The sequence below is a fragment of the Desmodus rotundus genome, chromosome 12 (genome assembly GCF_022682495.2).
Source record: "Desmodus rotundus isolate HL8 chromosome 12, HLdesRot8A.1, whole genome shotgun sequence".
In the NCBI taxonomy this organism is placed as follows: Eukaryota; Metazoa; Chordata; class Mammalia; order Chiroptera; family Phyllostomidae; genus Desmodus; species Desmodus rotundus.
This window is the reverse complement of record NC_071398.1, coordinates 83,580,041-83,602,214: the sequence shown is the minus strand read 5'-3', so window position 1 is coordinate 83,602,214 and position 22,174 is coordinate 83,580,041.

The following is a 22,174-nucleotide window of genomic DNA, read 5'->3' as shown; positions in this document are numbered from 1 at the left end:
GCTGAATTCCGGAGACTCTGGTGGCTTTAAGCAGTAACGACTTACCCAACACCAGATCTACCAGCCTATGAATTCCCTTTATAAAATATAAAGCGGGGTGGGATGAGGTGGGGGGGAATGGGCTGTGTGTTTTCATTTGCATCACTGCACCTGTCAATCAGTTTCTGCCACCAATCAGAATGCAAACAGGACAGCTGAATTACCCAGTCACCCCATAATCTCTTTAACAGTTATGGGGTGAAATCCTTCTGATGATCTGATAGGAATAATGGAGTTATATTGCTATTACTACCACGACTAATAACAACATCCATAGCAAACATTTACCAAGCACTTACTCTCTGCCAGGCACTGTTCTAAAATCTAGGATTTTACTTGCATAATTAATTCCTTTACTTCCACAATATCTTATGAGATAGGTGTTATTACCATTCCAATTTTAAAGATGAGGACACTAAAGGTTAAGCAATGAGAATTAGAACCTGATCATTCTGACTCCAGAGATTGGTTCCTTATCTATATAAGCTCCTTACATTAGCTAAGCTAAAGTGTGTTTCTATTTATACTAGAAATAAAGGGTCAGCCCACCTGCACTATGCCAAACTGGACCTTAGACTGGGAACGTAGTTGAATTTTCCTGAGCTATTGGCCAGCTACATCAGTGATTGCTCTACCCTAAATCTAACTTCAGACCTACCTGCTAGAGAGGGAGGCTTTCTCGGAAAAAGTGACTTACCATTAAGATCAGCGAGTGGCAGCAGGCACATGATAAAGAAGGCATGGAGGTATGAAGAAGGGTGGGTGGCCTGGGAGATGGTCAGGGGATGTGGGATGAAGCAGAGACAAAGCTAAAGAGTTAGCAAAGACACTTCACAAGCTACCTGAAAACCCACCCTAAGACGCTTGGACTATACGCTGAGGGTTTTAATCATGAGGATAACATCCACATATCCGCCTCTTGGGAAACATTCTATGGTGGCCTTGCAAAGGTTGAGCAGGGACAACTCTTACTATTGAAAAAGTGCAAGGGACAGACGGTGAGAGCTTGGGGCCCAGGACAGTGGTAGAGAAGGGCGTGGTCAGGAACAGAGATGGTGAGAAGGTGTAAGATTTTGTAGGTAGATAAGGGAGGGAGCTTGGGGATGAAAGAGAAGATGTTGGCTGGGAAGGTTCCCAGGTCTGGGGTTTAAGTGATTAGTGGATGCCTAGGCCAATAAAAAGAATCAGGTGGAAGAGCAGACTCTGAGGGAAGTCTTAATGGGTTTTGTTTTGCACAGGCTGACTTCGTCCTGGAAGATGACTGTTCATTGTGCACTATGGGGAGGGTTCATGCTCAGAGAAAGAACTGAGACCAGAGACGGAGACTTGGAAGGTTTCAGCCGAAAGACAGCAGATAAAGTGGGACCATGTGATTGTCCAGGCCTAAGAAGAAAAGACAGCTAAGAACTGAGTGATAGTGGGGAGGATAAGCTGGCGACTGCCGTGTGGCACAGTGCCCAGGGGAACTGAGTAAAATTCTGGAATCTTTGTGTTCAACATCTTTGCATCCTGGCAACTGGTTAAAACCACAAAAGCCCCTTGTATTTGCCTTCGAGGGTAACAAGGAAGAGGATAGCTGATGAGCTAATAATCGACTCGGAAGTTAGTCTTGAGAAGAGAAGAGTAGATACGAGGAACATCTGTGAAGAGGAAAAAGCAAGCTGATCCCTGGAGCAGCATCTGGGAAACACTGGAAAGGGAGCTGAGGCGCTGGAGCTGGGCTGAGAGAAGGGCTTGCCTGGTGGGAGACCCCTGTGTTTGCTGACCTGGTGGTCTGAGCTGAAGGAATTGCCTTACTGTCTATCAGGGAACATGGGTAATGTCACCAGATCACAAAAATAACTGACCCCTACAAATGCCAAGTTGGTGCCAAGAGGGCCTCCTTCCCCGACAGACGTGGCTGGATAGACCCCTGGGGAACGGGGAACCACTCCCCCACCCCCACCCCGTCCCCAGGACCGCCTTGGGCTGTGCTGGGAAAAGAAGAGGTGGGTCTCTCTCCCCTCACAGAACTTTCGCCTTCATGTCTGCTTTTTCTTCCCAACTGGAAGAAAATAGGCCACGAAAGCACTTTTAAGCCCGTCACTTTAGTTTTGTAGAGGCCGATTATTTACGCTGCATGAGATGTACCTTAAAAAAGGGTCCTAGAGTTTTAAACTCGCTAGTGACAAAGACTGGGACTTCTGCTTACTAAGTTTTCCTTTGTAAGACGGTGAAATGGGCAAAGCTTGTCTTCCAATCCAATTTTTCTTGCTGTAACTACCACTCATCCCCTCCCCGCCTTGCCTGCATTCTCCTTCCTCTCCTCCAGATCCCAGCGCTTTCCTTTAAGACTCACTCACAGGAATGCGTTTCCAATCATTCGCGCTGATCGTGCTTACCAGGGCCACACAGACAGCTGTGCAGGCTGCACTGACAAGTCCGAGGGGCTTACTGCGTGGCACTGCCTAGTGATGGCTTCCGCTGGGCCGAGGGATGAATCCAAAACGGTGGGAACTGAGTCATCAGTTGAGCAAATGACAAGTGTCTGAGCAGGACTAAAGGAACCTTCCCTTCGGTCCCTGAAATCACGCAACGGCTATATCTCCCAATGACTTTGAAGGCTGTTCCTGCTCCCAGTGCAATCTCACAGGCAATTACGGTCGTTCCCATGCTGTCCTTTTAAAAAAGCCAGCTGACACGATGCTGAAAGATGGCCTGTGTCAGCCATTGCCCCGGGTTGCCTTCTCCGCAGACCTGCAGCCTTTCTCCTCCATGAAGGTTCACTTTCCCATAGAGACCTTCTGTAAGGCAGAGTCATCAGTGCTCATTGAGCTTGTGGGATTCTTCTACTTTGCCAGCTAATACTTTTAGTGAAATAAATCCGGCTGTTTGGAAAACAAATCCTTAGCTTGAGGTTGCTTGAGTGGAAATTTTTAACGAGCGGTTCCCTCAGCTAGAGTCAGGCAAAATGTGATTCTCTTAATGTGTGTGTTCCCTCAGAAGCTAATAAATGAACATGACTCTGGTGTGGACACATCCTATTACTCAGCTTGGTCCTAATATCACCTGCAAAAAACCCCATTTGCTGTGCTGGCAAACAGCTGAATTCATTAAGTCTGACTGCATGAACGTTCCCCAGATGGCCTCTTGTCGACACAGAGAGAACACGGGTCTCTCAGGGACGACAGGGCTGCTGGACAGAGCAGCAAGTGTCACCCCAGTCCCTCCCGCTGCTCTTGTGCTGTCCCACTAATCAGAAGTTGCCACTTGCTGCTGAGAGGGTGATGTGCGGAAGACGCCTGGCATTTCACTATTTTTGAGGCAAAGGAAAAAAGGACACCAGGAAGGAAGGAATAATCTGTACGTTTAGGTTGGGAGAGAGGAGAGTGACAGAGCAGAAGATGAAAGGCTGTTGAGTCAACCACACCTGCCATCACTCGGAGCCGAAAAATAGGTCATCAGTATGCAGCCAGTTGCTCGTGGTGATCCTGGCATCTCAGGCTGGATGGGCTCACTGAGACATTTGGCCTGTTCCCTACCTGGAGACTGAATCATCCCCACACCCATGCCAGCCTGGGTTGGGAAGACGTCTCTTAAAGGAGACGGCAGAGTCACCTCGCCCCTCATTCTGGGTGGACATAACCCCATAGAACAAACTGGGGAAGGGTTCCTGAATTCAAGGAGTGACAACCATTGAGCAAGACGGCATCCATCATCCTCTGTGAGAACCCTGTTGAAAGACATCCCCCATGCAGCTCTTTCTAACCTGAACCCTTCAACCTCATGTAATTCGCCCCTCATTTGTCCTCCTTCATCAGTTAGTATCCTACTGTCACTCCCTCCCTCCCTTACTCACTCAACAGGTCACTCTCGAGCACTAAGTGTAGACCAGCTGCTGCTCTAGGCAGTGAGGACACCGGTAGGAACAAGACCTGACCTCCTGGAGCTTCAGAATAGTGGGGGACGATGTTCAGTAAACCAGTTCTACCCATTGTTGCTGCGAATAGGGCCAAAGGTCTTTACAGCTGAAGAAATAAGCCCTTCGGATTCTCTATTCAGCTTCGGTTCAGATTATAACCGTAGGTCACAGAAGTGTTTGACAAAGCCTCAGGTGAAAAGAATCTCTGCCTTGATGAGCCGTGCTCTTTCTGAGTGCCAAGTTCAGAGTGCTTTTCTGAGGCTGCCAACCCCCCAAATTGTATTTTGATACCAAATTCTCTACTCCTTCTCCAATCAGAATCTTCATTCCTACAGGACAGCCGCTTAACTAGTTGTGAGAGAGAAAGCAATCGTATTGAATGAATTCATACCACTGTGTGAATGACTGATTCACAATAATCCTCAAGAAGTTTGAGCTTTTATAAGAAAATCTTTACCAACCCTAAATGATATCTAGATTTTTCGGTATAAATTGCAAAAAAAACGAAGGTACTATAGGAAAAGTTTCTACTAGTTGTAAGCTGTGGGCTCCTTGAAGGCAGAGAGCATCTCATTTTTGGGTGATCAGTCGTCTAGCCCGATCGGTTGGGTACCTAACCAACATGTATTGAATTGAGAGAAACAGAGAAATACAGACAGGAAATGGGAGAAGGGAGGGAGAGGAAAGGAGAACAAGGGAAGTGAAGGGAGAGAAAAATAAGTGGGAGGAAAGGAGGAAAACAGAATGAGAAAGCAAACTGAGCGCACCACAAATTATGGTGTAGTTTCTGATTTCCTCTGCAGTCGAGGCTCACAGAGAAACAGTAGCAAGGAAGGGTTTGTTCCAATAGAAAGGAGGGAAATGCTGCTCTTTTAAAGTGCCAACAAGAGAATGGAGACAGAAGTTTCAGAGCACTAAGGAAAGATATTGATCAAAGCCATAAATTTCCATTTTCCAGCACAACAGAAATGACTCATGACAGATGACTGGCCGCTACCAATTAGCCTCCCCAAGGGACCCCCGTACTCAGAAGAATGGGTCCAAGATATCTAACGATCACAGGAAGTCAGGGACTAACCCTGTTAGGGTCATAAAAATTGATCTCTGTAGGTTCAATATAATTAGAGAGCCTGCATTCATCTGTAGAAGGCCACAGTGGAATTTTCCACTGAAGCCAAACTAAAATGGAAACTGGAGAGAGAAGCGGAGGTCAGAGGCAGGGAGCCAGGACCACCAATTTTCTTCTGGGTCTCAGGAAATAAGAGAAGAAATCTCTTTCAGATGCTAAAGAAGAAAAGTGAAGCAGCAGATTGTGGCTACAAGGAACCTGAGACCAATGTTCCAGAATTCAGAGAGAAATGGGCTCAGGTGCTCTAAAAACAATGGAATCCTTGAGTAAAGTCAGCCCAAGAACCAAAGGGAACTGGCATTCATTCCTGCCAAGGTATACCTCAGGGAGTATACGCTCCATACACAGGGATTAGCCTGCTTTAGACAAGTATGTCAGAAACAGCTCTGCTCAGTCCTCAGCCAGTAAGACGGTACGTGTTTAAATGCTTGCTCCATCTGCACCAACACCGAAACCATGCTGCCTGAATTTAGTGTCAAGTAAAATCTTGACCCTCCCACTCACTGGTTTTATGACCGGTGGAGTTGCTTAATTTCTCTTTTCCTTCATTTCCTCATCTGTAAAGTGGAAATATCTTCCCCTCTCTCTCTCTGTATCATTTCATAAGTGTTTTGTATTGCTAGACACTCTGCACTCCACAAATGCAATCTTCTTCACCAACACCGGAAGAGGTAGTATCGTCTTTTGAAAGATGAGGACAGCGAGGCTTGGGGAGATTGCCACGATTTCTCCAAGGTCGCACAGCTGGGAAGGGTTAGGTGGGATCTGACACTTGGTCTGACTTCAGAGCCCACGGCCTCACACTGGGTGGCCTTTCCCCTGCAGCTGTCCCAAATCCACACTGTGGAACAGAGACGGTGAATTTCCATGCTTCTGTTCAAATACAGCGGAAGGAACAGGCTCCTTCTCCCATCCCAGCAAGAGCTACCAAGGGAGGCCCTCCCTGTTTATTTTTCAGTTAACAAAAGGCCCAGGGGCTTTTCCTGGTTTGTTTGGTTTTTTTCTTTCTTTCTTTCTTTTTTTTTTTTTTTATCTCAGTGGCGTAGAAAGATCCTAAACCTGCAGACGGGGAAACACAAATCACAGCCCCCAGGTCTCCAGTGAACAGAATTCTTACAAGGAACTGCCGTTTGTCAGCTTTCCTCCGTTCCCTCAACAGGGCAAGGGCATCGTTCAAACACGGTCCCTGTTTCTGTGAACCATCCTTGGCTGCACCCTTGGAATTCGACCTCTCCAGTTTATTAGAACAACAAATTACCCAACACGGGAACTGCAGAGTGCATTCAGAGGGAGAACGGTCTCTTTTTTATGAAGTGACTTAATTAGGGGCCATTTTCCCATCAACTCAGTTGTCAGAGCTCAGCTGGGGCAGCCGCTGGAAAGAACATTTGGCCCTGCTTTCCCGGCTTCCTCTTTTCTGTTGCTGCCCCTTGAAGAAGGAGAAAACCGAAATTGCTTCAGGAAAAAACATTTCAAGCTGGGAAAGGAGACAGATCAGGCCTGAGGGCCCCTTTTGTAAGTGCCCTCAGAGAGTCCACTGTCTTGGGCTGTGGTTTTCCAATTTGTAGTCCAATTCTCCAGGACAAGGATTTTTAAAGCCTTTTGCTTCTTGTTCTCCCTTCTGCTCCTCGCTCCTAGCCACGACCTCCAGCAGCAGCCCTGGTGGATGAGAAAACGAAAGGAAATTCAAAGGGAACCTTGCTGAAAGTAACGCTGAAGGATGTTTGGGTGGCAGATTAGAGTGAGGTTGAATCCGGTTGGGTTTCTGTTGCCCAGAAGCTGAAGAGTTTCTAAAATTGCGTTGGAAATCTGATTAACTTTTTGAAAGCTGAGGTTTCATTCTGGAGCAGCTTGATTTTGACATTTCTGAAGCATTCCCATCACGTTTTCAGCAGTCAAACACACAGAATTTTGATCTGTAGAGATGATATGTGATTCTCCATCATCCATACAGGGGAGCCTCCATCCCCCTCAGATTCAGGAAGAAGCAGGGTGAGGGCCCCCTCATCACCAATGGGAATTTTTTTTGTGCAGTTTTCCTAAAGGGAAGAGCATAAGGATGAGGTCTAGAATTAGTGGCTGAATGTATTACAAAAATGTTCGTCAGTACTTGAGTGGATCAGAGCTCAGTAAGTCTAGTCTGGGAAGAATTCATGGAGAAAATGAGTTTTGAACATGGTTTGAAATTATTTGACAGATTTGTGGCTCCCTTTCTGCATATTTAAACTTTTTCTGTCCAAGAAAACCAAAAAATCACAAGTTCTTTCTTCTCACCCATGAAAAGTGGCACAGACACGGAATCTTTCAAAGGAAGGTATTTGCCCCACTGCTGTGAGAAAGCGTGACTTTTTGCTCAGTGTCTGGTCACGGCAGCAAGTCCAGAATCCTGTCATCAGAGTTCATCACAAACAGAGCTGCGACCAGAACTTTCAGTAGGTTGTGAAGTCAACTGAGTGAGTGGTGACCAGCACTTTTAAAAGGAAATGATCGAATAGAAAAGAAGAGAAAACACGAGTTTAGGATTGTAGGTGTGCTCTTGCATGCGCACAGGGTCACAGTGTAAAATGCAGCTTTCACTGTGGCTCAAAGAGCTCAGATTTGACATCAGAAGACCAAGGTTTTAATTTTGGTTCTCGCATTAACTATGTGACCTTAAGTAGATGCTTAATGGCGCTTCTCTAAACTTTCTTTCCGCGTGTGTAAAATGAAGGGCTCTGGTAACATTCTCAGCTTCTGTGGTTCCATAAAATAGGAAAAATATAAATGTATTCCTGCAAAAATGTTCTACATCCCAAAGTCAGCTGGCAAGGGATCGAGGGTTGTTTTTTTTTTTTTGAAGGGCCTGTATAACTAACTGCTCCTCCACTGCCAGCCATGTCTTGACTAAGAGAAGACTTTGGAGCCACCTAACCACATGTCGAAGGTGCTTTAAGTTTATCACAGGTCTTGTAGAAAGGATATATCAAGTCATGATGACATTGTAGAAATGAAAATGTCAAAGACCAAATTCTTGGCACAATAACTTCCTTGTGGTTTAAGCATTTTCTCTTCTAACACTTCATCTCTCTTGAAAAAAGAAATATCACAAGAAATACATCACTAGTCATCAGAGAGATGCAAATTAAAACCACAATGAGATATCGCCTCATGCCTGCCAGAATGGCTATCATCAATAAGTCAACAAGCAACAAGTGCTGGTGAGGATGTGGAGAAAAGGGAACCCTAGTGCACTGTTGGTGGGAACGCAGACTGGTGCAGCCACTGTGGAAAGCAGAATGGAGTTTCCTCAAAAAATTAAAAATGAAACTGCTTTATGATCCAGCGATCCCACTTTTGGTGATATATTCAAAGAAACCCAAAACTCTAATTCAAAAGACTCTATGCACCCTGTGTTCATAGCAGCACTATTTACAATAGCCAAGGTCTGGAAACAGCCCAAGTGCCCGTCAGTAGATGAGTGGATAAAAAAGCTGTGGTACATCTACACAGTGGAATACTACTGGGCTGTAAAAAAAAAAAAAAAAGAAGGAAATCTTACCTTTTGCAACAGCATGGATGGACCTGGACATTGTCATGCTAAGTGAGATAAACCAGCTGGTGAAAGACAATTACCATAAGATCTCACTTACATGAGGGATCTAATGAACAAAATAAAATGATGAACAAAGTAGAAACAGGGGCATAGACACATGGAACAGACTGACAGCTGCCAGAGGGGAGGGCATTTGCAGGGCTGGAGGAAAGAAGGTGAAGGGATTAAGCAAAAAAAAAAGAAATATATCTCATTGTAGTTAAATATATATGAAACATAGATACTGACAACGGGCTGGTGTTAGCCAGAGGGAAAGGGAGGTGGGGGTAAACGCAGGTGGGCAAAGGGGGGATATGGGAACGGAAAGAGACTTTGCTTGGGGCGATGGGCGCACGACGCAGTGAGAAGATGATGTTTTATTGAGTGGTACACTTGAAACCTGTATGGTTTTGTTAACCAGTGTCACCCCAATACATTCAATAAAAAAATAAAATAAAATAATTATAAAGGCGGGGTGAATTTAGAAAAAGAAATACAAAGCTTTGTGGACCTGGGGAGCATGCCCTGTGCGAGTTGAAGCACAGCTCGCCCTGAAGTTTCCCAACCACATGGTAGGTCAGGCGCCACACTGCAGAACCTGAACTTCTCCCCGCATGTTCTGCTCTGTAAGCTACTCTGTTCTCTGCAATTGAATAAAAGTCTGATGTTGACCACCGCCGCGCCGAGGCAGGCCCGAAGTGCAGCCTGTCCAGGCGCGGCTCTGCGGACCAGCCCGTCTGAGCCGGGACTTCTCTGAGAAGTCGTGGCCATCAAGTCTCACCGGGACGCACTTCGGGTGACCCTCCCGATTTTCAGCGTACCCTGCACATGTTAAGCTGCATGCCCTTGAACCTGAGCCCCACTAGCATCTGAAATTAGGATGGACCGGAATTTGAGTCAAGTTTTGACAATCAATTACAACACAATTATAGCAATAACGGTAATGGTTTATAATTATGTAACTACTCACATGTTTCCTTCATTACACAGTGAATAACTCGAGGTATATAATTTAATCATGTATGTTGGTAGATTCCACAAGTTCTTGATAAATACTGTTGAAATTCAATTTATTCCTGGAGAAGGAAAAACAATAAATAAGCTGCTGGTGTTCTTATATTTGGGATCTTACACTTAAATGTATTATGTGTGTGGTATCAAGGTAACCCACTTCTACACTAAGGGACTGTTGAAACTTAAGGGACTTTGGAGACCACCTAGCCCTGGGGTTGACAACCTCTGGCCTCTGGGTCAAATCCACCCTACCACCCCCTTCGGTAAGTCACATTGTATTGGAACGCAGGCCCATTTTGTCTGCGGCTGCTTTGGTGCTGCAACTATACTGTAGAGTAGTTGTGACAGCGACCGTGTAACCCACACAGCCGAAGATACTTACTATCCGGCAGTTCACAGGAAAAGTTTGCTGAGCCCTGATCTAGACAGAGCACCTCTGTGATTTTATTTGTAAGGAAAGTGAGGCCAGGGAGAGGAAGTGACTTGCCCCGATTTGTTAACAGTTCAGCCGAGATGGAACTCGAGGTCTCCACTGTCCTGTTCCTCTTTTTGAATACCCCACGTTTTCTTCACCTGAATAGCAAGCACTCAGTCTGAAGACTGTGATTTAGAAGGGCCAAGAAGCTGGCTCTTGTGTTTCTCTGCTTCCCTAAGGAAATGTCTGTGGCATCTCAGAGCTGATAGGCAATGTCCTATTTCCCCATTCATGTCCATTTGAAGGAGTGACAGGCTAGGTCTCAGCCTGAACCTAGGCTTCGCTCACCTTGGGTTCAGACACCCTGGAGCGGTTGGGAAACCCCTAGCGTGGGCCAGCCAGGAAAGAGCTCATCTTAAGGGGCCAAGGTCAGAGCCACACAAGCCTGGGTCTGTGTGAGAAGGGCAGAGACACACAGGTGGTTCTCCCTCTGGGCACGGACAGCTGCCTGAGTCCAGGGGAGAAAGGGCTGCAATAAGGGGAGAAGTGAGACTGAGGGAATTGTCCCACAGAACCTGGCCGGGACGTGGGGGCATCAGACAGTACAGGGGATTTGTGGCCCTGGCGCTGGAAGCCTTGGCACATGAGTGGTGGTGCGTGGTTGACTACAGGTGGCTTCCCTGGTGTACGTGATCTCTATAGCCGAACTCAGCCCAGCAAGCCAAGGCACGGGAAAAATGATGGATGCTAGCGATAACCCAGAGGACTATTGTATTTATTATTATTATTTTTTAATCCTCACCTGAGGACATCCTTATTGATTTTAGAGCAAGGGGAAGGGAGGGAGAGATATGCCGGGGGTGAGGGGGAGAAAGAGAAAGAGAGAGAGAGAAACATTGATGTGAGAGGGAAACATTGATTGGTTTCCTCCTGTACGTGCTCCAACCGGGGACCGAACCCACAACCAGGCACGTGCTCTGACAGGGAATCAAACTTGTCGCCTTTCAGTTCACAGGACAATGCTCCAACCAACTGAGCCACACAGCCAGAACAAGAGGACTATTTTGTGTACACATGTGAAAAGCTCCTTGGAGTCCCCTAGAACCACCAGGGAGAACTAAGAGGAGGCTGGAGGGGTCATAGCAGCAAAAGGGGCTAAACAAGAAAAATACTACTTTTAAATCTCTGGCTGGTGGAACAGGTAGCAATAAGTGTTACAATTGCTAGTTCTGTCACCTGCCTTTGCCCCTTTTAGAATGCCACAAGGCGAGTTTGAGCTCTCCGCAAGCCCTGCCCTCCCTCGGAGGTGACAGTGAAGCCTCCGAAGCTCCTGGCTGAGTTTATTAACCCTGGGTCGATAGGGAAGGGCTCTACTCCAAGCCATTCGACAAGCAATTCCCTCGCCGTCAGAGACCGCTTGTCCATAAATACAGCCATTGTAGTTGAAGGTATTGGCACAGCCAACCCAAGCTTGGGTGGGATCCAGGAAAACGGCTTTTGGCCTATGAAGGAAAAAGCAAAGGGAAAAAAAAAAACACCCAACATTTTTTAACAACTACAATTCCCATTCATAATAGGAAACCTTGGCTTCTAAACATAGGGCTTAAAATAAGCCAGGCAGTGAGAGGTAAGTCGGTTCCTTCCATGTGGGTGATTATTTCCAAGGAAAGGGGAGGGAGGTGTGAAAATGGCAAGAGTGAGGGGAGGAGAGTAGGCAGGGGGTGCAGTTTGGAACACGTAGCTTCCAAAATTTGTTTTGTGGCCTTATGTGTGACCTTGTACCGTGACTTCATTCATAGGCAAATGGCCTATAAATCTTAGAAAGAGCGAAGCTGTGTGTTAAGAAAAATTACCCGAAAGTTGTCCACATGCCATTTGACGTCATGCTGTCACACTGTCCGAGAAGCCCACCTCAGGACTGTGCTGTGCTCCAGGGACTCAGTAAGACTGAAAGATCACCAATGGCCAGGGCCAGACTCCACAAAGTGAGCCGTTAGTGTGAGAAGGTTACTAAGTTGCCAATGAGGTCTACTCAGTAGAAATGCAAATGAGTTCTGTCAAATAGAAAAGATAACCCCAAAGCCTGATCTTACCTTAACCGGTTTTATCTAACTTTGCAAACCCACTTCCACACCCTTCCTTTTAATGATCCATGTAAAAGTTTCTTGTATTTGCCTTTGGTTTGGCTTTGTCATCCCACTGGTTCCCTCGCTAATGAGTTAAATAAAGCTTCGACTATATGTCTGTATGAGCATCGTGTTTCCAACGCTTTATAGAACCTCCCACCTCCCAAATTCACCGTGGGCTTCCGTGTTTATATTCTCTGGGCATCATAACAAATTGGATTCAGCTGGCTTCCATTTCTCAGCTGGCAGATTAGACAAAGTCTCTTTGTTTTAAAAATAAAAGTTCTGGGGGACTGGTGCGGAAGAAATGCAGACAACTGTCATCGAACAACAATAAAATAATTTTTTTTTAAAGTTCTATTTCTACTTCGAAGCCAATTCACTTGGCAAGCGGCTCTGTGACCTTTGGGCCCAGTGTTGCACGGCTGCTCCGTGAATTCCAGGGAAGGTCATAGCGCCCGTCCTTCTGCGTCTTACCAACCAAATGGGAAGATGAGTCACGTGTGTTTGTTAATAACAGTCATGGGCATGGAGATGCCACTATGGTGTGCTCAGGCCAGTTAGCTGCCTTGAGCTCTGAGGCTAATCTCATTTCATTCTAGGATCTGCGGGGGGGGGGGGGGGGAAAGGTAGCCGGAAAGAGGGCTGGAGCTGTAACAAGTTTCTGCCTCCCTTGGCTCTCACCCAAACTAATCGTCCTGGGAGATTGAGATCCCCTCCAGCCAGCATCTTGTTCACCATTTCTGCTCATCATGCTCCTGGCATGGCTTCCTTAGAGGACTGTCCATCATTCCTAAACCACTGCCCGTCATCTTGATAAATCAGCAGACAGATGCCGGGGATGCAGGATGGAAACACAGAAAATACACCTGATTCACAGACGCATTCCTTCCTCCTTCTTGTTACCTTGGCTTCTCACATCAAAGAGCATCATCAGGGAGTCTGGCAGAGAACCAGGAGGGGGAAAAGAAGGAGGGAGAGAGGGAGAGAGGGAGAGGGAGAGAGAGAGATTGGGGTGGGAACTGTTGGAGTAAAGAAGATTCCCGGGTGAGTTTGAGGGAAGAAAGCTTCTGAATGGGGTGTCCTCTAACCCCTCTGAATTCTTAGGGGTCCATCTTTGAGAAATATTTTGGAGACGGATGCTGATTTTACAGTCTCTTCAAGGTCAGAAACAAAGGCCCATGTGTTCAGTGTTAACAAAAAGGGGAAAGGAGGAAAGAGCGGGCGTTTGCACCATGTGTTCATTTGGATAAGAGGCTAAGGATTGGCTGGGGGTAGAGCAGGGAGGAGGCGGAGACAAATCTGTCCATACTTCTGTTGAACTGTTTTATAAATGAAACCCAGCTGGGGTCTCCCGTCCCTTCAGATCTAGATAAGGTTTGCTGGAACTGCCTGGATTATTCAAAAGTTAGAGCCTTCTTGCAAATTCCTGTGAATTTTTAGGGAGCTATATGATCTTGTTCAGCTCTGGCTCCAACTTTCTGCGCCTGCTGAGTTCTTGTTTTCTGCCCTATATCTTATGGCTCTTCCTTTATTTTCACCCTGGCTTTAACCCAAAGATGAAAGAACTTGGCCCCCTTTCCACAAAAATAATCATTCACACATGGATGGAGGACATTTATAGGCAGTAACATAAACTATTTATAATCAAGTACTAGATATTCCTTTCCTTAGAAGTCCTCTGGCCCCTCTGCCTTGTAGCCTCCAATCCTTTTGTTCTTCATGCAGGGGCAGCATGGTAGACTACTTAGGGGTAGGGAAGCCACTGAGAGAGTTCGTATCCCGGTCTAGCCCTCACCAGCTGCACACCTTACCTCCCTGGTAAGTCACTTCACCTCCCTGTGCCTCATTCTTCTCGTCTGTAAAATGGAGATAATGACCCACCTACCTCATAAAGTACTTGTGAGCATAAAAGAGGATATAAATGCTAATGAACACACTGAAAGTTGTTCGACATTACTAGTCATCAGGGAAATTCTAATCAAAACACTATGTGATACCACATCACACCCACTAGGATGGCTAGAATAAAAAGTTCAAATAATAACAAGCCTTGGTAAGGATGTGGTGTGTGCCCAGTGGAGGGGGGTCTGCAGTACCTGTCACCGTCTAGAGGGAGCCTTCAGAACTCTTCTTCTCTGTCTGCTTCTTCCTCTTCTCTGACAGTCCTGGCCTCAATACCCTCCACCCCCAGAACAAGCCAACAAAGTTCTCTTGGCCTGGACAAAGCTGCTTCACCCAAAGCCCCCAAAGCTCCCCAAGCCAGGAAACACCAAGGACTGGTTAACTTTTTTGTGGGACTTGGCAGGAGCGTCTATAGAGATAAAAACAACGCAAAAGTCAGTATCTTGGAGTGTCAGCCTGCCTTGTTTTGACGGAGTTTAAGGAAACTGTGGCGTTCTCCTCCCTCGCAGAGCCGGATTTCTGTCCCGGGGCAGCTGGAACTCTGTCATGGAAGGAGCAAGAAGAGGCCTCAGCTGGCTTTTCTTCCCCGTGCAGATTCCTGTGCGGAAAGGGCAATCCAAGCAATGATGGCTGCTGAGTGAAATTTCTTTCCGTGCGCGAGCCTCGAGCTGCTTTTCCACCCAGGGCAGCTAACTAAGTCAGAGCCATCACATTGCAGCTTTGCCTCAGGTTTCATAACAGAGAGAACAAACCCGGAGAACCTCCCGGCCCACCCACAGTGGCTGCGAAGAGCTTGGTGACAGGTGTTACACCTCCATTCCTCTTCCTGCCAACACCTCCTCACCGCATATGTCTGGAGACACAGAGGGAAAAAAGTCATAACCTCCAAGTCCGGGGTGCAGGGTGGCTACTTTCTGGGAAGTGATTAGGACCCCTGGGAGAAGCTGCCTCACACTCTGAGATCTAATTAAAAAGGTGCCTCTGACACTGTGGTGTTGGAGCGAAGGGGGATGCAGGTGGCTGAGGGCCCCTGGGAGCTGTGAGGGCCAGGTGGACTCATTTAGCCCCTGGGGGCCTTGCTGCCTTCATTCCAGTGCCTCCTAGAATCAGCCTCCTAGGGAGGGCCTTCTTGGGCTTTTTAGGAAACAAGAGAACCACTATCCCACCTGCTAGAAAACGTAGGTTTTCCCTTTCTATCAGCCCTCATTCCTGTCTCTAACACATACACATGTACAGACTCGCACACTGTGTGATGTGATGTTTCATTTTGTCATTTGTTTGGAGGTTTGCACCTTTAAAACCCCTGTAGAGGTGCCTGCCCCTCTCCTTCCCCCACCCCCATGCCCATCCTGAGGACTTGCCTCTGTGAACCAGCGCGTCGGGCAGGTGCTTGGGGTGATAGGACCAGTTTTCCTCTTCAGGGTACCCAAGGAGCTTTTCTTGAGGGCGGACAGAGGTTTGGAGAAGAGAGTGGTGGTGCTCAGCCTCACAGGTTGGTTGGACAACCGATGGGAACGTCTAGAGGGTAGCGTGATTAAATTCTGTAAAAAACTGTGATGATTCCCAGAGATGGTCGTCGGAAGGGGGTCTTGAAAGATGAGCAGGGTTTACAGGGGTGGAAGTGGGACTGGGCAATCGTGCGAAGGAAACAGGATGGCCTCTATCCACTGGCCCACCTTCGTTTTCTCCTGGCATTTAATGCCGAATGAAAGCATAGTTTTATCCAGCTTCTAGGTGTTCGTTTTCTGTCTCCCCATTCAAGCTGCACCATAACTCTGAGTGCAGAGGCATGTCTCCTCGTGCACTGCTGTGTCCTGAGTGCCCAGAAGAATTCCTGGCACATCGCAGGTGCTCAGCACACAGTTGTAGAATGAATAAATCAATGGGTGTACATGGGAAAGGGAGAGAGGGGAATTATTATGAGCTCTACAAGTATGGACGTGGTTTTGTTTCATTCTTACAATACCACTCCCCAGGAAAGACACTGTTATCTGTACCTTACAAGTAGGAAAACTGAGGTAAGACAGAGGTAAGCAACTTGCCACAGTCACACGCTCAGTAAAAGGTAAAGCTGGGATCAAAGCCAGGCCATCAGTTTCCAGAGTCAGGACTACATCAGGAAGAGGCTAATTAATACCTAAGCTATGTGCATAGCCGGGGAAAGGGGGTTAGAGAGGAGACTCCTGCTTAGAGATGCTGCACCTATGAAATTGACCAGACACGAAAGAGAGAAATCCCCCCGCAGACTCCTCTCCATCCGCCGCTGACCCTGACATGTGGCCTTGGCCTCTAAGTAGCTATTTAACTTCGGGAGAATTATCTAATTTCTCTGAGCACCTACATTTACGATTGGTGTGAGATGATGTAGGTAAAGCACCCAAGATGGTTCCTGGCCCATTGTAGGCGTTCAATAAATCTTCCCCCGGGATGCCTTGCTGTCTTGCGGCCCAGCAAATACTGTTCCCTAGAGGAGGACCGAGAGGCAGAGGTGTTAGGACATCTGGCCCCAGCATAGGTGAAGAAGTGGACAGTCTCTGGGAGGAGCTGAGTGACAAGGTGGGCCTGGGAGGGGTGGCGGATAAGAGGCCAGGAGAGTACCCAACGGAGAAAACTTCCATCTCTGCAAGAGAATCCCTGACTCCTCTAGAATGGAGGTTCAGACAAGCAACCAGAATTCTCAGTCACTGTGGCTTCTGTGGCCAACCTCTTCTCTGCAGAAAAGGTGTCGCCACCGCCTGGGGAAGGGGGCCCCGGGGACCATTTGGCTTGGCCTCATATACACACATTTGGTGGTATCCCCAAAGGAAGATATTCAGAAAGTTATAGAGTTCTGGACTTGTGTTAGAAATGTTAATTTTGAGAGTTACTTGTGGGTTTAATTATACACTGCACCTATTTTTGAGACTTTCTATTTTTTAAAAGACAGTGTTCACTGCTGCACAGAAATCTTTTCCTGAAATAAATACACCATCTGTGGAATCATTTTTATAAGGTATTAACTTATGAACAATTAAATTATCCCACAAGTTTTCGTGTCTGTCTTTGAATTTCTGTGTTTCCTCTGTGTTGGAGAGAGAGACAGACCTGGGTGTCTGCAGCTCAGAGCACAGGAGTGCGGCAACCCAGAGCAGCCAGAGGGAGGTGAAGAGCCTGCTACTGTTCTTGTTTACAGCGCCACCTGGTGTTCGTAACTCATAAACATTTCAAACTTCCTCATCCTTAAGAGCTGGAATTTGCCGAGTACAAAAAATCCCCACAATTATTTTCTGAAGCATTATCTCTCAAAAACTTTGCTTTTATTCACTCGAAAAGAATGCAGCGTATAAGCAAGAATAATCCCAAATAACATTTGATGTGCCATGACTTTCTGATGGGTGAAAGTTTTACGAAGTCTCGATCAGAGCTGGTGAAAAAAGCCCGAGTAGTAGTACCTCATCCCTGAGCACATTCAAGCAGAGGCTGGAGACTGACTGTACGGGTGACACGCGGGGCAAGTGGCAGATGGGGTCACAAGACCTCCAAGTCCTGCCAAGCTAGGGATCCTGATCCATTTTCTAATTTCCCCTTGAAATATAGCTGAAGAGATGGGAAAAAGTGGTCACCAGCCTCAGAATTAAAGTCTGTTTTCTTGCCAAGTTATTTCTGCTCCTGTCAGTCTCCAAAATTCCTATGAGAGGACACTTGTCCTCCCTTATTTTTATGCCCCCCGCGTGGATTGGAGATGCCGGAAGTGATAGTGCAAAGTCACAACACCTTAGTGCTCACTCCCCCCTGTCCCCAAATGGCCAGGCATTGACCCTGAAGTTCAGTCCTTCTGTTGGTTTCTGCAGAGAACTGAAGGAAGACCAGGCAGCCTTTGGATTTCAGGACGTGGTGATTCCATTTCTGTCTTCTGTATCAGTGAGGAATTGCTGATAGTACAGGCCTGGCCCCTGTGGCTCTAGGTTAGGGATTTAGGTTTTCCCATAAGAGTGCAAAGGGAGGCCTGCAGAACCGGCGTGGCAGCTGTGGAACGTGATCAGAAAACAGGCTCCCCTTTCTGCTCCACATCTATGCTCAGAGCTTCCGTGCTCAGGAGCTCCAGCTGGGAAAGGGCCAGACCAAGAGAGAAAAGGGGTTTCTCTCAGTTTAAAGAGCCCTCCTAAAAGTCTGCCCAATGGTTAGCGTGCACATCCCTGGCCACATCTTACTGCAAGGGGACTGGGAAATGTAGCGTTTTAGCTGGGCCTTGTGCCACCCCAATGAAATCCAGGATTCTGTTTTGAGGGAAGGAGGAGGGCAAACTACAGCGGTCTCTTGCTCTCTGTCCCTGCCAAGATCGTGGGGATTACTCCCTACTTTATAAAGATAAGACAGCTGGGAAATAGCCAGGAGGACCTGGAATGGCTCAGTGGTGATGTGGGTCCTCTCACCCAGCTCAGTACCAGCTTTGAAAAGTGATGAACAACACAAGGCATTCGCCCATCTGTGGCAAACCCCAGTGGTGAGCCCCAGGGGGAATGAAGCTGGCAGATGGGTGGGCTGCAGAGGGCAGTGAGGACAGGGGTCACAGGACGTTGGGCTCCATGTCATTCTCTGGGTTGGCAGGAGATAGCCAGCTCTGTGGCTCAGTTGAAAGGACAGATTGGCGGGAAACTGGCGCAGCTTCTAAGTCAGCCAAGCCGCAAAGACTCCTTCCTTCCCATTCTGTGCCAGTAAAGCTACCGTTGCCACCGGGTCACAGCCTGCTGCGGAGGCCCAAGGCTGAAGGACGTGACAGCTGGGCCCGGAGCAGCTTGGGAATGTGCCATCCCCTAGGACTGTGAGGGTCCCTCAGGAAGATAAGCAAGTGCAGGTGTGTCTCCAGCAGTGGAGGGACACCAGGGCACAGCTGCCCACCAGGGGCAGGCTCAACATTCCCTGTGCTGGCACACAAGCCCTTGTGGTGATCAGATCCAGTCTTGACTCCTTGGAGCTGACTGTCGAGATGGCCAGCCCGCCTCCCACCCCCCCGTTTTCCTTTAAATCAAAGCCTGGAGCTCTGTCTTCTCATGCCCTCAGCTCCCACAGGAATGCTGGCCCCAGGTGTAAGGGGAACCCTGGAATTACACAGGAACACACACACACAGAAGGCTGAGCCAGCTCCTTCGCACAGGTGAGGAAAGCCCTCGGGGAGGGAAACAGAAACGAGCTGGCTTGGAAGAGAGAACAGGAACGTGGGGTCAGCTTCAGAAACAGGACATAAAACGCAGTTTGTTGCAACTCTGGAGAGCACATGGTGTAGGAAGAAAACACACAAGTGTTCAGAAACGCTTTCTGCTGCCAGCTGAACGTGATGAGGTTCAGGTGGGAGGGAAGGCCTAGGCCCAAGAGGAAGGATGAGCTCTTTGACCTTCCAAAAACCTCGTCCATTTGGGGTTATCTGTGTATCTACTCCCAACTTACGGACTCTAGTTGACTACAGCTAAGCTTCCAGAAAAAGCTTGTTTCAACGAGACGTTTAGAGTACAAAAGTGGAAATGAAGATCACTACCGTAAGTACTTTCGAGAGAGAGAAATTGGGAAAGAGGTTGAAGGACACAGGGTAGGAGAGGGTGGGCTGACTGTGAAGGCCCCACCCCCTTGGAGGACGCTCCCCGACGGGAGCAGTCTGTGCGTTTCCACTACACTCCTCTTCCCAAAGCTTCTGGCACCTCACGACAGGTTGCCCAGTGAGGCTCTTCAGATGATTATAACAACTTGCAACTTGCTCGCTCACCCCAGGCCTTCTGTAATCGTGAGACACTGCACTCATCGAATCGGAACTGCTGCGTGCAGGCCTGCTCACGTGGCCTTGGGTGGGCTGGGCAGGAGGCGGCCACAGGCTCTCCCACCGCCTGCCTTCCCTAAACCCCCTCGGCAGCCTGGCTCCTTGCCCCCATGAGGGCACAATCAGGGCTGAGAGCCTTCCTGAGCCCTGCTGGGCCCTCCAGGGTGTGAGGAGTCAGCAGGGACACAGCCCCCATCCCACTGGGGCCATCTGCACTCAATTATAAGCCTTTGGAAGCCAGCAGAGGACTGTTTAGCTGCTGCTGGTTCTCTATGATTAGCTAGTCCATGTTTTTTGAACACTGCACGTGGTGCAGCCAGCTGTAGGAAACATTCATGATTCAAAGCTCCCCTCACCCAGCCCCTGCAAAAAGAAAAGTGCTAAGCTAGTTATTACTATGGGAAAGGGGAAAAACAGTTGAAGAGTCTTACTTTCTGGTAAGCTCCTCTTCCTACCTATAAATCACCTCCTCCCAGGATTGGGGCTATGCCTTTGTCTATTTTGTACAGGCCCCACATTACCACTTGCTGCAAGGCAGTGTGTGATTCCAGCTCAGGCATTACCATCCGTGGTCCGGCAGACGCTCCTCACCTTTATTTTGTGTGTGCAAGAGACCTACTGTTCAGGCATCCTTTTAATGAAGCCATTGCAGAGACTCAACTCTTTGCAAGCAACTCAGGACCTACTGCTGAGCTTACCTTCTTTCCCAGGTGCTGAGCCAGGAACAAAAGCAATACTTTGTTTACACCTGAAATCCTGTGTTCTCTGCAGGCAAGAAGCAGTCAGCTGGCTACAAGCCGGCATTAAAATCACTATGGTTGCTTACTAAAATGCGTATTTCCCAGGCTACATCGTGGACTTGAAATCTAGGCTCACATGTGAGCAGAGGTCCAGAGAAGCTGGAAATTTGGGAGTCCTGTGAATACTGAAAACGAAAGCCAAGCGATTAGCTACAATCCACAGGGAAAATGTATGGAAACAGGAGATGGAGTTACTCAGCAGTCCTTCCTCCTCCTATCTCTGAACCAGGCAAACAGACTCATTTCTTTTCTCACAGTATGCAGCCTCGACGGAGAACAGCAGCCCAACATGCCAGTAAGCGCAGGGCACTACGAATATGGTTCTTCATAGCACGGGTGCTGTGGGCTTAGGACTGTCCCCTAAATTGTCACAACTTTAGGAACCCATCTATGTGTGGAATAAATAGTCCTACTTTCCATGCTGAGAGAATAAAAATGCCTATTGAAATAGCAGGAGGACTCCAAAGTGATTTCCTTTTCTGTCTGATGTGCAATTTTGAGTGTGTCTACATAGAAGAAAGTCTGTCCCAATTAAGGGCTGTTCACTAAGGAAAATGGGAGCCACTTGTCTCACCATCTGAGGAGGGAGTTACAGATCTGAAAAGGGAGAAAAATAAATAGAAGGAATCGGGGGTGTCAGACCAGAGTGGAGGTATGGTATGAATTCAGTTTCAATAGATAGATCCAGAAATATATGTAGATATTGTGTGCACATGTGTGTATGAATGTACACACATGCGAACAGTCCCAAGCTCTGACCACTGAGATGGCCTGTACCACTGGCTCCACAACAGTCTGAGCTCCTTGTCCTGGCTGGTGTGACTCGGTTGGAGCATCGTCCCATACTCGCAAGGTTGCGGGTTCGACCCCTGGTCCAGGCGCATATAGGAGGCAATCAATCAATCAATGTGTCTTTCACCGACGTTTCTCTCTCTCCCTGCCTCTCTCTTTAAAAGCAATGAAAAAGTGTCCTCTAGTGAGGATAAAAATTTTTTAAAAATTAAGAAAAATAGTACTGAGCACACCTGGCACTCAAGTCTTCACTTGAATATAATTTTCCACTGCAGGGCTGGAGTAGGGAAAATGCAAAACAAACCTGAAATGTCTCTCTGTGCCAGAAAATAAAGAAATGCCCAAGCGTGAGGGGACATGTGCACGTCTCAGGCTCCAGCTTGAAGGCGCCCCTGCTGGCCCCACCTGAGACCCTTTGAGCACTAAAGAAGTAATGACAGTGATGGATCGTATGCCAGTGAATGGAAGCTGAAACTGCACGTCTACGCTGATAAAGATCAACAAGTAAAGGGGGGAAGTGATTCCACCAGGGAAAAGCCTGGCAAACACCACCTTCAACAAGGGGTCAGTTAGCGTCACCGGTGAGGGGACAAGTGGAGGCTGTGCTCCGCCTGATGAGACGCAGAGAGGACACGGCACTGCTTCTGTGTTGTTCCTGCCAGAACGCACAGATCAACTGTAATCACAGGAAACA